The sequence below is a fragment of the Apodemus sylvaticus genome, chromosome 4, assembly GCF_947179515.1.
Source record: "Apodemus sylvaticus chromosome 4, mApoSyl1.1, whole genome shotgun sequence".
Classification (NCBI taxonomy): Eukaryota; Metazoa; Chordata; class Mammalia; order Rodentia; family Muridae; genus Apodemus; species Apodemus sylvaticus.
Window position 1 is genome coordinate 11778391 of NC_067475.1, and position 16084 is coordinate 11794474.

At 41.9% G+C, this 16084-nt stretch overlaps 1 protein-coding gene across 11 annotated transcripts in view; it reads left to right on the top strand.

Annotated features, from left to right (window-relative positions):
* Adgrl2 (adhesion G protein-coupled receptor L2) overlaps positions 1-16084 on the top strand; it is a 175144-nt gene that overhangs the window by 14683 nt on the left and 144377 nt on the right. The window contains exon 1 of one of the 11 annotated variants that reach the window (XM_052178964.1): positions 15911-16025. The exons of the other annotated variants lie outside the window; for them this stretch is intronic. The gene's annotated coding sequence lies outside the window, so the exon portion shown is untranslated. Of the gene's footprint in view, positions 1-15910; positions 16026-16084 lie in introns of those variants that run through there. 11 annotated transcript variants of the gene reach the window in all.

Consider the following 16084-nt stretch of genomic DNA (forward strand, 5'->3'; position numbering starts at 1 on the left):
CTTAGTCGTAATAAACTGGCGTGAAGCATTAATACCTGGCCTGCTGAAGTTATTTGAATTATTTGAAGACAATCTTTGCTTTACCTGTGGGGTTTAGGATAACAGCTGCAACACATTAAGATATTAGCAACACAGTCTAAAACCACTTTTCTCTGGTTATAACCTCCATAAAAATTTAGCCTTGATTATTACTTATAAAATATCTTATGGAGTTATGATGACATAGAATTTATATAAGTGGGTGGAGCGGTTGTTAACAAGCATGGTCTCTGAGTATGGTGTTTACACTTTGGGTTTTAAATGCACCGTTGTCCAGTGTGCCCATTTGATGGCTTAGAAACTGATCAATTCTGGATCAACTGTAAAGAAATTGCTCATTATTATTCTTGTAGAAACACATTTATATTTTATTATATTGCAGATGCTTATGGCAAAATAGTTGGATGTAGTAGATGTAGTTTATTTAAGATTTCATTCTAGGAACCTGTAAATGGAACCACTATATGAGAATAGATTTAATTTGTTTCAATTACTATTACATAGAAAAAAAAAGCTCACAAGAGCAAACCTTAAGTATCTTATTACTTCAGCAATTTTTAAAAACATATTTTGTGTGTTTGTGTGTGTGTGTGTGTTTATGGGCGCGCATGCGTGCAAGCACTCTGGCATACATGTAGAGGGGTACATGGTTAACCTTCAAGATGGGGTCCTTTCTTACACACTGAGGGTTCTGGAAATCTAACTCATGTCCCCAGGGATGGCAGTAGCTTCAGTGACCTTCAGATCCTTCTCAGTGGCCCAGCTCTCACTTCTAAATACTGCACATTTCAAAATAGTTGGGATTGATTTTTTAATACTTTGCCTAGTCTTGAAATCCCAGGGAATTAGGAATTTGAGCTGTTTAAAACAGTAATAAACTAAATAATTTATAGTACATCTATTGCTTAAATATTTGGAGAATTTTAAGAATGGCAAGGCTGAGGCTGGAGAATTGCCACGACTTGAGGCTGGCCTGGGCTACACAGAGTGAGAGCCCTGTTGTAAAAAAGCCAAGGCTAGCAAACAAACAAACAAAAAAAAACAATATTGAAAATATGATAGGGTCCATGCGCTGTGGTCTCTTTCTCACTGTGGCATGTTAATTCTGTGGCAATCAGAGGGGCAGTTTTGGGTATATTATAGTCATAACGCCATGTCGTTAGGGTTAAATTAAAAATAAGGTAGAGGCACAGTGTTAATGTATTTTATTAAGCACTATTGTCTGTAAAGAATAACAGTCTAGTTCCTTTAGCCATTTATGCACTTAAAACTGGCCCATTAGCATCAGAACACTTCAGCATTCACTATTCTTAACATTTTTAAAGCATTTTATACATTGCTTTAACACTTTGGGTATGTCCTCATACAGAATAGATTTTTTTTTTATTTAGTCAAAACGACTTTTTGATACATTGATATTCTTTATAGCCTATTGAATAGCCGATGCTTTTATTCTTCCTCAAACATTTTTTTTCACCCGAGGGGTTGGAGAAATGCCTTGGAGGTTAAGAGTGTTCAGTGCTCTTGCAGAGGACGTGGCCTCCCTCGGTTCTCAGCACCCACGTCAGGGGGTCATGGCTGCTGTTGTGCCAGGTGCAGGGACCTCATGCACGCAGGCCAGTTAGCCTTGCACACATACAAAAATAAAAATCACAAATCCGAAAAATGGCTTTCCTTTCATTCCAAAGTAATTTCTGCTATTTGACACAACCCCCCCTCCTGAAAAAAAAAAGAAGAGTAAACTGTGCTTTGACTGACTACGAGCAGGGCGTAACTGATTACAGCTTTATGCAGGTGACATGCACATTGTCCTTATGTGGCTTCAGGTGTTCTCGGTCCCTCCCTGGTTACTACAGGAGATGTTGCCTCCCCCTCAGCCCTTAGGTTTGGCATTATTAAACTCCTGTGAAAGATTTCCCTTAGTGCTAAGTATGATACTTATCCATTGTAAAGTGTGAATGGCCTTTGTCAGCCTGCAAAAATAAAAACTTTTTACCACATCTTTTTTTTTCTTTGCTCTTTTGTTTTTGTTTTCTGAAAAGGAATAGAAGTTTCCATTGAAGCTCTCTTTAGAGGACATTTGAGTGCAGTGTGTGTGCAGTCTGCCACATTCGATCTCTGTGAGTGCTGGAGTCGTTTTAAAGGCACAGGAAAGCCGAGTTTACACATGAGGGTTGGGATGGGGAGTGTGTACCACACACAGTTGATGCTTTTGATTTATTGTGGTCATTTCCATCCTGATTTATGATAAATGAAATGTTTCAGTGCATCTGGCTGCGAATTAGCATGGTTGATCATCTCAGCCCTTGGCTGCAAGCAGGATCCACTGTCCCTTCCTTCTAATTTGTAAATTAGCGCATTTGTAAGAGCCCAGTCTCAGTTCTCCCCTCAGGTATCATTTTTCTATCAGACTCTACCACTCTGGTAAAATTTTGTGGCAACTGCCTTTTGTTGTCATTAATTTATATTTATTTCCTAAGAAGAAAATTGCAGAGATTTAAGAAGCATATGGAATATGGAGCACGGGCCTTTGGGTAGGGAGCTGTAATGAATCAATCATTGAAGACGCAGAGAGTCCAACTGAAAATACTAGGAAAAGTCCCACAAAACAGTATAAAGTTCCAGCTAATAGCTACCAGCTCATTAGCACTCTTTAGTGAGGGTAACTTTGCAGAGCACCCAGGCCTCTCTGAATCTTTAGGTCTATTAGTCTCTGAACGTTGACTCTTTGTGAAATTGGCTCTTTTAAAACCAAGCACTTATGAAAGTTTTAGTATTTTTCACCATTTTAACATAGGGTTTTTGTTTGTTTGTTTGTTTTTTGTTTTTTTTTTTTTAAAGCAGAGGTAGGGGTGTAGCTCAGGTGTACTGGGCATGCTTGGGGCCCTGGGCTCAGTCCCTCACACAAAACCCAGACAAAGCCCAAAGCGAAGTAAGCACAGGTCTTAAAAAAGCAAAGTTAAACATTTTAAAATCACCACTGCAGCAGGGTAGAGGCAGATTTAAAAATGGGATCCTTCATTTTTTTAAAAAATTTATTTATTTATTTTTATTTTTATTTTTTTTACCCTTTCCAACAGTTACAAATTTAGTAGATGTCAGAAGTTCACTGTATCTGGGTTTTAAGTCTGGAGATGGCTGAGCACCCAGGTGTCATATATGCACAGAAGCAACCTGGAACAGTGCGCTTTTGGTCTAATGCATGTAGGCTTTACAGATTGGACAGAAGATAGCAACGATCCTTCACAGGTAGGACTAAAACCAGGAACTTACCCCGTTCTTCCAAAATGTAGAACGGATATCCTGATTGCTGATTTAACTGGATGGGAGATCGTCCCATCTTTGAAATTGTTTTGCATGTAAGAGTGTTAATTTTATTGATTCCTCAGTGGATACCTCACATGGACCTAACAGGTTCGGTGACGGTCACGGCAGTCTATCTGAATGAGCAAATCCTAACACTTGCCAGCCTGTCAGCTGTCCTCTGTCTTGCATAGCTTACTTTCCTCAGGCTGCAAGATACTGCCAATCCTGAATAATTCAGCATTTGCCATTTTCTTATAACTTTTCTCTCCCAGTTTCAAGAAACCATCTTAACGTGTCCACAACTAGGAAATTTTGGTATCCCAAGAAGTATTTTCCAAAGGCTTCTTAAAATGCAATTTATACTTAACTGATGTGTGGCCACAGTTGTGATCAAAGTAGGCTACACTCTTCCATTTGGAGCAACTGCCTTGGATGGGGGTTCCTGTGTGAGTGGCAGGCGAGGGCTGGGGTTTGCCTTAATAATCCAGAGTATTTGCAGTGACTTGGATTTCACCTTAAGGATGTTATTTTTGGTTCCCTGTAATACCACAGAGGTTATTGTGGCCACACATGTGGGTTCAAAAATCTGACACAATTTCTGGTACCAAGTTGGCCAAAATTACCAGACCAAAAATATGCATTTGCTTGCATTGGTCGTCAAGTCTGTCTTTTAAAATACTGTGTTTTAACTTTTCCAAGAACAAGACCCCTGGCAAATACATTTCATCTTGTCCAGAGCTAAATTGGTAGGCGTTCTCTATGTTTGTTTCTGATGCAGAGACGTTTTTTAAGGCCCTTCCTGAAGAAAGGTACTACTACCATGTGAGGGTTGGGCTCTCTGGGTTTGGGGGAGGCACAGGATCTTTGCACACTGTGAGGATGTGACCAGATGAAGTACAGAGGAAAGTGTGGAAACTGCTAAGAGCATGTTCATAATGAGCGGTGTGGAAAGACCTACATTTCAGTCCTGTCAGACGAGGGCTGCAGGATGCAGGCTGTTTTGAGGTAGGAATGCATTTGAACACTGTTGGTTCGGACACTTCCACAGAACACTTCTGCAGAAAGCGGAGGAACCTGGGCTTGGCCTGTTAGTTTGGGATGCATGTGGGAAGAGCCCGATCCGTTAAGATTATGTAGACCCAAACTGTTTAGAGTCTCGGTTGAGAGATATTACGTTGAATTGCTAGTTTCTGATGTGGTGCAGCCACCAAATAGAGAGACAATATATTGGAAGGGATGGGAACCCAATTAGAAGCTGTGGATGGATGATAGTCCTGCTGAGAGGCAGGGAAGACAGACAGACATTGTAATAATTGGTTGTAATCAAATACGGAAAGAAGTGAGGAGTCATGCGGACCAAGGTTCTAGCCAGGCCCCATCCGTAGGGAGGGGCATCTTCCTGTTTCTCAGAATAGGTAGAAGAGCATAAGGCTAACACTCCCTGCCCCCTTGCTTCACCCTAACGTGGGTGGACTTATTGTTGTGATGATGGAGGACAGGATCTGAGGCCTCACACACAGGATGGGCAAGCGCGCCACACATGAGCCACACCCCATCCCAGGATGTGTATTTTTAATGTGATATTTATGCAAAAATAGATTTTCCTTCCTTTATTCCTATCCCTAGACTTGTTTTTTGGGGTGAACTGCTCTGTGCTTAAGTAGTGTTTTCCTGAATTTTCCAATAAAATGAGACATTGTATAGTTTTTAGGCTCCAAGTTTAGATTTTTCAATCACTTAATTGATTTACGAGAGTCTCAGTAGTCATCAGCTTTGTAATCTATTTCAAACAAAATTTCTACTTTATCTGGGATAGATACATGGAGATGCTTGTCAGTGTTCTGGTCTTTCTGTCTTACGAAGTCTGTGAATAACTTAATAGTCATTATCCATAGGTTTCCTTAGTTACTAGTCTGTTTGCTTACAGGAAGTTTAGATGTCTTTCTGCCCCTGAATATTTGTTTCTTTTTGACTCCTTGCAGTTTATCTTCACTGAGAAAATCTTTCTCTCTTTTTTTATTGTAAACTTCCAATGTTGTATATTTATTGAATTAAATATAATTAATTAAATACATATTAAAAAGTAGGAGGTGTTCTCTGCTCACTTTCCTTCTCTCGAAGAGCGAGAACCACGTGGTGGAATTTCAAGGCTTGCGTGGTGATTTGTGCCTGTGCTCAGTAGCAATAGGCAAGGGGATCGCCATGACTTCCTGGACAGCCTGTTATATGGCCAAGTCAGTCACAATCCTAGATTGCAGTAGTGTGGTCCCTAGCCAGGCTGTCCTCTGTCCATCAGTGATTCAGCACCAGGCACAGTGGCCTCTCAGGGTCTCCTTAGGGCAGGAGTTGCTTGGGATTTCAGCCTAGCAGGTCTCACCCTTGCTAGGCGAAAGCTGTATCACTGAACTCTACCCAAGTCTGCATTTGGTTTCTGCGGAGGGGGGAGGGGGCAGGTTTGATCATTGTACTTTGTGTAAAAGAAGAGGACTTTTGAGTGTCAAGATGATCATCAGGTTCACAACCTAGCTAGCTCAGGATTGCCACCGACTCAGGGGTGGCCGCAGTAGAGTAGGCACGTGATCTTGGGTGCTCTGGGCGTAGGTCAAAGTTGGCTTGCTTCTACACAGTCTGTTGTGATGCAGTCTGTGAAGGTGGAGTTTCAAACTCAGATTGCCTCGAGTAAATGCTTCCTATAGCTGACTTCGATGTAGACTAAAGCTGGTAGATGCTGGTTCCATTGTCCTGGCGGCCGGTGTGTTTTGGCAACTGTTTTTGAGATTTTGTTTTCTGCCAGTTTTACTTTGGCCAGATTCTCCTTTCCTTCTCTTCTTGTTTCTGCTCGCATCTAAGGTCTCTCCCACCTCTGTCCCCATTCATAGTTTCTCGATGTCTCTCTCTGCACCTCTCTCTCTGTCTCCTCTTTTCTCCTTTCCTCCTTCCCTCCCTTCCTTTCTCCCTCCCTTCCTCCTTCCTCTCCTTTTATTATAGGTTTCCTAGTTCAGGTAGCTTAGATGGTAACTCGGCAACTAGCATGTGAGAATTAAGGTCTAACACTAAGAACAGGAAGTACTGTTGTCTCTTTGCTACCTGAAAATGTGGGACCGCTTCGCTCAACCCTTTCTTGGGACTTAAGTATAAAGGTAATACTTTCTTTCACTTGTCTCCCTTGTGATTGATGCTGATGGAGTTGCCAAATAGAAAGCAGATTCTCCCTGACCTCCAGTCGTAGCTCCAGCATCCCTGTTCCCAGCATGCCTTGCCCGGATTGGATCCTCCTACCTATTAAAGTCTCGGACAGTGAGAGTCAGTAGGGAGTCCTGTCAGCAGGTCTGGGATGTGGACCTGTTTCTCTTTCCTTTAGGAAGGATCAGTCATGCTGGGGACAAGATTCAAGGTAATCAGCACGAAGTAAAGGGAGCGAAGCTTGCATTCTTGTTCGTGTGGAAGTGTGACTTTCGTCGTGTTCAGTGGGTTGCGGAAACTAAAAGCAACGTCTTTTTGTAAAAATGACGTTCGTCATGTTAGTGAGGTAAAACATATAAAGAGATGTTTTCATAATATTTCAGTAAGTCTGTGCTGAGGCTGTTGCCAAACCCTGCTGCCGTCAAGTCAACTACAGCATGTGGGACAAAGGCATTTAGTTTTTACAGGAGATGCTAACACAGGTGGCCACATTTTTTGGCATCAGAGCATGTTCTGGAATGGGAAGAGTGTGTCCACAGCTCTCTCCTTCAGTGGGTGATGGTTCGTCATCAGTGGATTATCTTTATCTTTTAATTGTGAAATGATAGGGTTTTCTTTTTGAGGGGGACAGGAGGGTGGTTCCCTGCCTTCCAAAGTGCCTTATATTAAAATCTGATTAGAGTCTCATTGAGTTCTTGCTTTCGCAGCTGAAGTCTACTGCAAATTGTGTTAGATGAAACTGAATAATAGCTATGGCTTGATTTAAAGTATTAATAAAGTTTAAATTTATACATAAGGCTGTAGGATTTTGGGATTTTAATTTAGTGAAATGCCAGATAAATGCCTTGGAGTTTAGTTCAAGAAGTGTTTCATGAGAAATGCTTCTTAACAAAATTAGGGCAGACACACATATCAGACCATTTACAGAGTCTAATTATTAAAATCTGTTAAATTTCATATTTAATACCTATGTGTCTCTTTGTAAATGAGTTGCTTTGGCTTATTGTCAATGTTGAATTTATGTATTACAGATAATTAGCTTGCAAACGCTGGTGTGATTTCAAAGTAGCCATGGCTTGTCAGTAGTCAGTGTGAATCACGGACTGAAAGGCAACATTCCATAGTATGTGCGTCTCCGAGAAGATGCCTGGTGGGCTCCTTACCTTGGCCTTCAGAAGCGGGGTGGCCTGTGAGTGGTGACTGAACTGGACTACTGATTATTCTCGCGTTTGCATTTTTTCTTTCCTTCTTCATTCTGGGTGAGCAGTTGACTCTGTCCTTGTATGCTAGACAAGCACTTGGAATTGAGATAAAAGTTTTTTTATTTTTTTAAAACCTATATGTTACCCCTGCTCAATGATATGTCAGTTTTAAAGAGTTGCTTTACTGATAGAAGCAGTTATATTTCCATCTATTGAATGTGTGGAGGTTGAAGCTTACTTTAAAAAATTTGCAATCGAAACAAAATCATCAAGATTTTTTTGGGGGGGGGTGCACTTTGCAACACAGGTGTCTAATCTGCTAATTATCCAATATTCAGTTTTTCTCTTAAAGCAAAACTAGAAGATTCAATATTAAGCTGCTTCATATAATTCCACATACTTTAGTTCTAAATTGTAAATTTTGAGAGATATGCATGTGTATGTGTGAGCATATGTGCATATGTGTGCATGTGCTTGTGTGGGTGCATGCATGTGTATGTGTGTTTGTGTGTATCTCTGTGTGTGTATGTGTACACTATTATTGTTCTTGATAAACATTTTAAAGTTGCTCCGGATGATCCTTCTGGCTTGGAGTAGAGCTGCAGGCTTTGTATTGGTCGTAATTTGGTGCCTCTCTGCCTCCTCAGCCTCAGATGAGGAGATGCAGCGCTTCTAATTTTTTTCTTTGGAGGGGATTGTCTGACTCCTGTAGATCCTGAGAATGATAAGATGATAATTTATATGCTATCAATAAATATGTTCACCTTTCTGACACACTACTCATTTTTGTTTTGTTTAATGCATACTCTTCAGTATTTAATTGAAAAATAGGCTTGCCCAGGGAGGGGGAAATGCACTTATTTGAAAGCTCTCTAAATTTGTTTCTACTTTGGTCTCTGTTGCATCTGGACCCCATGGCCTCCTCTATGGCCCCCTGATCCTGCAGGGAGCACCCCATGCTCCACTCCTTGCTCCCCCCTCCTCTCTTCCTGGCTGCTTGTCTTCCCTCCCAGAGTGTTTACCGTGGGCTTGCTTCTTTCTTGCCAGGCATTATGAATGGTATCTGGCACTTTAGGAAGTGACAGCTGAGAAAGCCATGAGGTCTTCTGTTTACAATTAGCTCATGAGCTTCTGAAAACGATTCTTCAGATACTTGTGATATGAGTGAGCACACTGTACCATGGTTAAACAATGCCTTGTTGCCTAGTTTCTGTTAGAGGTTGCACAGAGAGAGGTTCCAGTTAGGAAAAAAAAAAATCAAGTGATTGACCTGAGTAGGGGGCAGATGGCATTCTCCAGCAGAGGGCAAGTGACTGAGGGGCTGCAGGGAGGAAAAGGAGTCAGAAGTGGTATGGACACCCACAGCAGCAAGCCTCGTGCGGTTGGAGAACAAGAATGGCCTAGACTAGATCTTTACACACCGGAGAAAACAGAGAGGATGGCCATTTTCACTTCTTGATGTGGGATGAAAGATAAATGGATTTAAGATGATGTTTTCGCCACAGTTGATGACTCTATCCTACATTTGCTGTGTTAGCTACAAGTGTGTCACTCCCCATTACACACAATGAGGATTACAGCCAGGGAGTGCTTACCTTCTTCAACACGCCCACTGCGGAGGCGCCCACTGCGGAGGCGCTTCCGTGTCTTTTCTTCTCCTCATCCTCATTGGCATTCTTGGATGCTTGTGGTACCCAGCTCAGTCAGTCTCTCCTACAAAGTGTACTCGGGAAGGATTTTTTGTCAGGTGATGCTAGAGCTTGGAGGTGCAGCCTCACCCCTGCTGGGCAGGAGCAGTGACCCCAGTCTCTTTCCTTGGACAGGCTTGCTTAGAACCTCGTCTGTTACCCAGAGTGATATTGAACCTGCTATCCTCCTGCCTCAGTCTGCCAAGGTACTTGGATTTCAGGCCTTTACCACTAGGTCTGTTTTACTCTCAAGAGACTTAGTTTGAAGAGAAAAAAACATTGACAATTTTTATCAAGAGGTTAAAAAAAAGTTTCCAAGGGTTTAGTTAAAGAGTTGACATGATCTGACCCAATCCTGCTGTCTGCAGAGCTGATGACAGGAAGCTGAAGAGGGCCTGCTGATTGGCTGCTTTGACTTAACTGTACGAGGTGGACATAGAAAAGAAGAGAGATCTTGTATGAATAGAAACTTTGGAGTATCACCAATGTGAAAGACGAATTCGCACTTTATTGAGTGAATAAATTTGGCCGAGCGGAGGATTAGATTAAGCACTTTTGGACTTAGCACAGTTTGGATGTTTTACTAATGTAATTTTTCATTTTCATTTTCAATTTGTCTTTCTGCCTAATACATTCTCATCTGTTGTTGCAGGCCCAAGTTGCAGCTCCCTATTGCTAAACAAATATAAATCGCATTGAGACAGCACTATATGTATTTGGGATAAAAATTAAAAACAAAACAACTATAACACACAGCTCTATCTTTTCCCAAACTCAAGCAGTGCTTCAGAGGGGTTTTGGCTTTAAACATGAGCTGATGTCAGTAGTGGGTTTGCTAACATTTAGTAAGCTAGGTCCCAACAGAGTCCAGCAGTTCATTGCAAACACAGTGTTTTCTTTTATTTTACTGTTTCCTGGTCATTTATTTCTTTGTTAGTGTAAGCTAGCCATCTAAAGGTCTAGGTCTTACTCCTCCTTAGTGTGCTGGTCCAGAAGGTTTTCCTGGGACCACCAGCGAGGCTCCTTGAATGCATAGCGTGCAAAGCATTATTAATGCTAACAGTTGTTGCGCTTTAATCCCCTAGAATGATTGTTTGGGGCCAGCAGGAGATTTATTAGGAATGTATCCTGTGAAATTGTGTGTGTATAAGCTGCTACTTAGATTGTGAAAAAAACGCTATTGGAAACTGTTTAAAAGTTTTAGCTATAATTGGTACGGACGTATTAACTGTGCTAAAAGAAGTGTGTGTATATGGTTGGTCCATGTGCCTTAACCTTTTTATCATTTATCTTCTTGTATTAATGGCACTGAATTATTAATTCATGAGCCTGGGTGGGAAGAGCGAAGGCCCCATTTAAACGCGTGGCAAGTTTATCCTTATCGCCAGAGACATGAAAAAAAGTCATTTTGTGTTATCTTTAAAATGGGAAGGACATTTTAAATTTTCATTTACAGTAATCCACTTTACTTCCAGTAAAACACCTAGATTACTACTACCATAATATAATGTTCTTATTAAGAATTTGTAACCGTCTCTCTCCTTTGTCTTGTGTATAATACTGTAGAAAAGTTTAGCTTTTGCTTATGTTTATATGATATCTATTGTAGCTTGAGATGTTACTTTTATGAGTTGTGTGTTAAAGCTTACTGCATTTTTAGTGGGCAATTGCCTTTGCAGAAAGTCACATTTGCTAAAATATAAAGGTTGGTTGTGGATGTAGGGAATAAAGAAATGATCATTTTCAACTAATAGTTGTGTACCAACTATGACTTCATAGTTATTTGGAATACTATTAGTGATGCAACTTCGTGAAATTTTTAGAATTTCAGCAGTTTCCCAATATAACTGGGACAGATTCTGTGTCTCTTGTGGGCAACTGCCAGTAGTGCCAGGCTGTGTTGGAAGCTACTTTTCCAGTAGCCATTCCCATCACGCATAGGGTGCAATTCCTAGGGTCTTCTCCCAACCCCTTTACTTTTGAGGCTCTGGTTACTCTTTTTGATGGCATTTGCATTTTCCAACGCCTATGCCTGACAAAGGAGTAGGATTGCCATGGTAAAGTCCTTCATTTGGAAGGAGTGGACCTTTGTCCCCAACACTGTGAGTGGTACTTGGGGAGGGATCTGCTTGTACAGAGACAGACCCCTCTGTCTGTTGTCTGTATAATAGTGTTGGGGCTTTCTCACCAGCATGGTGAGTGTTCAGATTGATTTTTCTCAAGCCTGCCCACTGAGGGGGTAGGTAGCACAGGTAGACTCCGATCGTCACATGTTCACGACAGGACCGAGAGTTTGTGCATCTGCAGGGTGGGCAGGATGCTGCGGTGGCCAGCCTATGTGAAGCTGGCCTGGGAGGCTCCTTAGCCATGCTTAATCGGTTAACCTTTACCACGCGGAGGTTGTGTAGTGACAGAGACTATTGACTCTTACAGCCTAAACTATTAACTCTGGTCCATGACGGATGATGGTATCTGATCCTTGCTACAGAGTCCCTGCCCATACCTTGGTGGCTTTACTCTTTCCAAATAGGCCGAAACGTCCCGTAACTTTGGATGCAGGAGATCTAGACATGGCTCCCTTCCTCACACTTCCTCAGCTTCTTGGTCTTTGGGAATGGGGGGGCGGGTCTCACTGTGTAGTCCAGGCTGGCCGTGTGTGTGTGTGTGTGTGTGTGTGTGTGTGTGGTCTTCCTGCTGAGACTAAAAGACACCCACTGTGCACCCATCCTACCCCCAAGCCAGACTCTCACTCTCTAATCCAGGCTGGCCATCCTCTCCAGCATCCCACAGGTTGGGATCGCAGGTATCAAACCCGAACACTCTTTTCTTGTATGTCATGAGGTAACAATAAGCAGTCCCCCCTTCAAAGTTCTCTAAATTAAAGTGTTTGAAAAGTCATTACAATGTATACACTATTAATTAATTAATTGCTCACCAAATGAGGAGGTCTCTCGTAAGGTTATTTAAACATTGAGTGAGTTTTTTGTGAGTTTTTTTTTTTTAATAACCCTCTTGTGCTTTTAGTAAGATACCTCTGCTTTATTGTTTCCTGTATGCCATTTGACATTTTACCAGGGGTTCTGAAATTACATTTAATTTTGAAAATCACTTTTTCAAAACCTCAGGCCTCTTCCAACTGTTTGAGTGGGGTAGCTCTAACCAAACTTAATGTTTAAGCTTTTCAACAAAAAGTCTTAAAAATGTGTTATCTAACAACTGTTCACAATGACACAGTTGGTGTTTAGTTCTGAAGATAGGTGTTGACAGGGTCCTTCCTGACATTGCCTTAAACTTTTACAATAGGATCACAGTCTTTAGCCAAGGCTGTCCTAGGCTTCATTGTTCTTTGGAATTAATTCTGGTTTTGGAAGACAACACTCCTTTCTTCTCATTTATTTGGACTCAAACGGAATCTTGTAGCACTGGTGATGAATTTAATTGTTTAGAAACATTTCATATTATCCCTTTCTCTAGAAATAAAAAAAAAAAACATAAATTTGAGTTTTCCTTGTAGACATGGATAAATACACATGAGGCGGGGACTTGGAGAGCTAAGGGGACCTTACCCCGCAGGCTTGCTTGGTCCTGAAGTCCCTCCTGTCAAGCTGATTTTGACTGTCTAGTTTTCTGGAAAGGTGGAGTATAGAATACATGTCAGGTTACTTACCGTGTCGCAGCTGCGATATAATAGGGATTTAGTCACATTGCAGAAGCTCTTGAATGTTTTCCTTGATATTATTCAGGGTGAAATCGACACCCAAAGTCTGCAAGTGGGAAAATAAAAAAAATGCTCAGTGGTTGACCCTCTCCTGCTCTCCTCCTATACAGCTGTTGAAGTGGAGACCCAGATGTTTGTCAAGGGTCCCAGTTCCCAGGAGGCAGGTGCTCTCAATCTCAGGCTCAAATGACGCATTAAGGTGGCATCAGGTGATCTTAGTGTACACCTTGAAGAGATGCCCATGCAGAAAGTCTGTTGCCTCCTTCCCACTTGGGTATGAAATATATTTGTTACTATGAAGTCTTAAGAATTTAGCAATTACTTGTTTTATATATTTTCTATTTGACATTTTCTGGCATGGTTTAATTCTCCATAGAGTTTTAATTTAATCAGAATCTGGGTATTTTTCAAGCAGTTCTCTTAGAACATGCCAGACTAACTAGTATGTGAAATAAACAAAAGGAAAACATTGATTTCAATTTCATTCAAGGTCAGGAAGGCCTCCGAGTTCCTCATTTGCCAATAGAAATACCTCATTTAGCAGGTAGAAGGCTAAAATGACCCACTTCAGTGTAAGAGAAGCACAGGCGCACAGGGTGCCCTCTGAAACGGCGGTCTCCCAGGGAGGGCTGGCCTGCTTACTAGTTTATTGCAAACCTGCAGTGGTGGATACCAATCTTTGTCTTTTTCAGCTTGAAGTTTTATTTTCTCTTTAGTTTGTTTGCTCGTGGGCCCCTTGTTGTTTGAGACTGGGTAGCCCAAGCTGTCTTTGAATATCAAGTAGTCTTCTCGTGTCAGCCTGAAAACTGGAGTTACCTGCAGGAAGGAGCATGCTAGGCTCCATAGATATTCTTTATATTTTCCGAGATCATTTGGGTGCTTCTTTCAGAAACTTCGGATGGTGACGGAGTGTTGTAACCTACAGCAGGCCTGGATGTTGGAATTTCACTTATAGTTGTAGAATCAGGCCAAGAGGGAATTTGACTACTGACTTCTATGATAATTAAGGCGCATTGCTAATTATGCGGGAGAAAATGTTTATGTTTGTCTTTCTGACTTAGAAGCCACTTCCCAGGTAGTTTGATTCATTGAGATTTATCAGTCTGGAATAATTTAATTTACAACATGTAATTGTTAGGTCTTTAAATAGCAATATAAATGGGTAAAATTAAGGTAGCTCAACTGGAAATACTAAAAATTAAGTTAATACATAGTTATCATTACCTAAGGGATGTTAGCTTTGCTCATGTAAACATTTTGAAAATCAACTCATTATTCTTCTGGGTTTCCAGCACTTTTATCATCACAGAGTGGCATTGTTTACATTTTTCATTCAAAAGTAAATTATTTTAGGACAAGAGCAGTACGTTTATCTGCTCCACTTCCTTAGTGGACCTTGTGACTTTAGACTAGGGCTGTATTTCCCAGCCCGCTGGCTCCTGCCCCGGAACAGCCTGTACGTAAAGTAAGTTTCTCACTTTAAACTAGGTAGTTTGTCGAGTTTGACTTAATTCTCATTTGTTTACGTATTTATTTTGCTAGGCCGTTATGGTTGCTTATTCAGGTAACTTGTTTTTGACCTGGAGGGCGACCTCCCATTGGATGATATGTGCTTTTTCTTACTGTCCAGTTCGTGGCCATTAGAAGTTGCTCGGTGAGAACCTGCTTATGGTTGGTGTACGGTGGTCACGGTCCAGCTTCCCTCTCAACCTTGGTGGGCGTGTTAGCTCTTCTCGAAGGAGCTGAGTGAATTCAGGAAAATTGTGAAGGAGGCTGGGATTGGACCCTCCTAGCAGCAGCAAGCTTGTATTCTTAAAGGATTACTGATTGGGCCTCTCTCCATCTTTACTTGGCATCCTAGTCTTAACGCCCATACTTGGGTTATTCAGCTAACAAACAACAACAACAACAACAACAAAGAACTGCCCAAGCACTGGATGTGTATGCTGTGGATGCAGTTAATCCCAGAACTCTGCAGGGAGAGCATGGGGATTGTGGAGCAGGCTGGTTAACCGGACCAGCCAGGAATTAGTGAGCTGGCAACCAGTGAAAAGCTCAGAGGCTCAGTGAGGGACCTTGCCTCTGTAAGTAAAGGGAGGAGGGGGAAGATGCTAAACATACACCTCGGGCCAGAGTACACACGTGTGGGTGTGTGGGAGCACATATGTGGGAACAGGGACGCAAGGAAGTTATAGATACAAAGATAGCTTTTCTGGATCAGATCACTCCTGCGATCCCAGACTTTGGGAGTTGGAGGGAGGGAGGTAAGGACTTTAAGGCTGCCCTGAGCTACTCAGTGAGTCTGACCTATTTGAGCCCGTTTCAGAAATCCTAAATCAGTCATTCACTCAACCAGAATAGCTTTTCCTTTCCCCACATAGGAAAACAGCAGTAACAGCAAGAACTCTGTCAGTATCCTCCGAGTGCTTTCTAACAAGAAGCACAAAATGCACTGTTCAGTATATATATATAATATATTTTTCAAGTAGAAGTTTGAGGAGTGCCTGTCAGCTTTCCAAGGGTACACCGAGCAGTAATTTCGCCAGCTCTGTGGCAGTGGCGCCCCACCCCCCCACTTCCGCCCCTCCTTCACTCCAGTTGGAACTTAAGTTGCAAGTTTTCTGTGCTGTCATAAGATGTCCCCCATACTGGTTTGAAAATGACAGCTATTTGTTTTTGTCATTTCAACTGGATGGGTTTTAATGAGGAGGATGGCAGCCTGCCCCGACTGTGCCCGGTGTCCTCAGCTTCAGCCTCTACTGCAGGCTCAGCAAGACTCCTAGATCATAGCGGAAAGCAGCCGCCCGTGGGAGAATTCCCGAACTCTTTCTGCTCCTCTGAGCTCCAGGGGAGGATTTATTCCTTCGCAACGAGGAGGTTTCATAAAGGGTAAGCCCAATGACTCTTAGGGTCACCTTAGCAGAAAGTGGTCAGAGAGCACCCTGGGT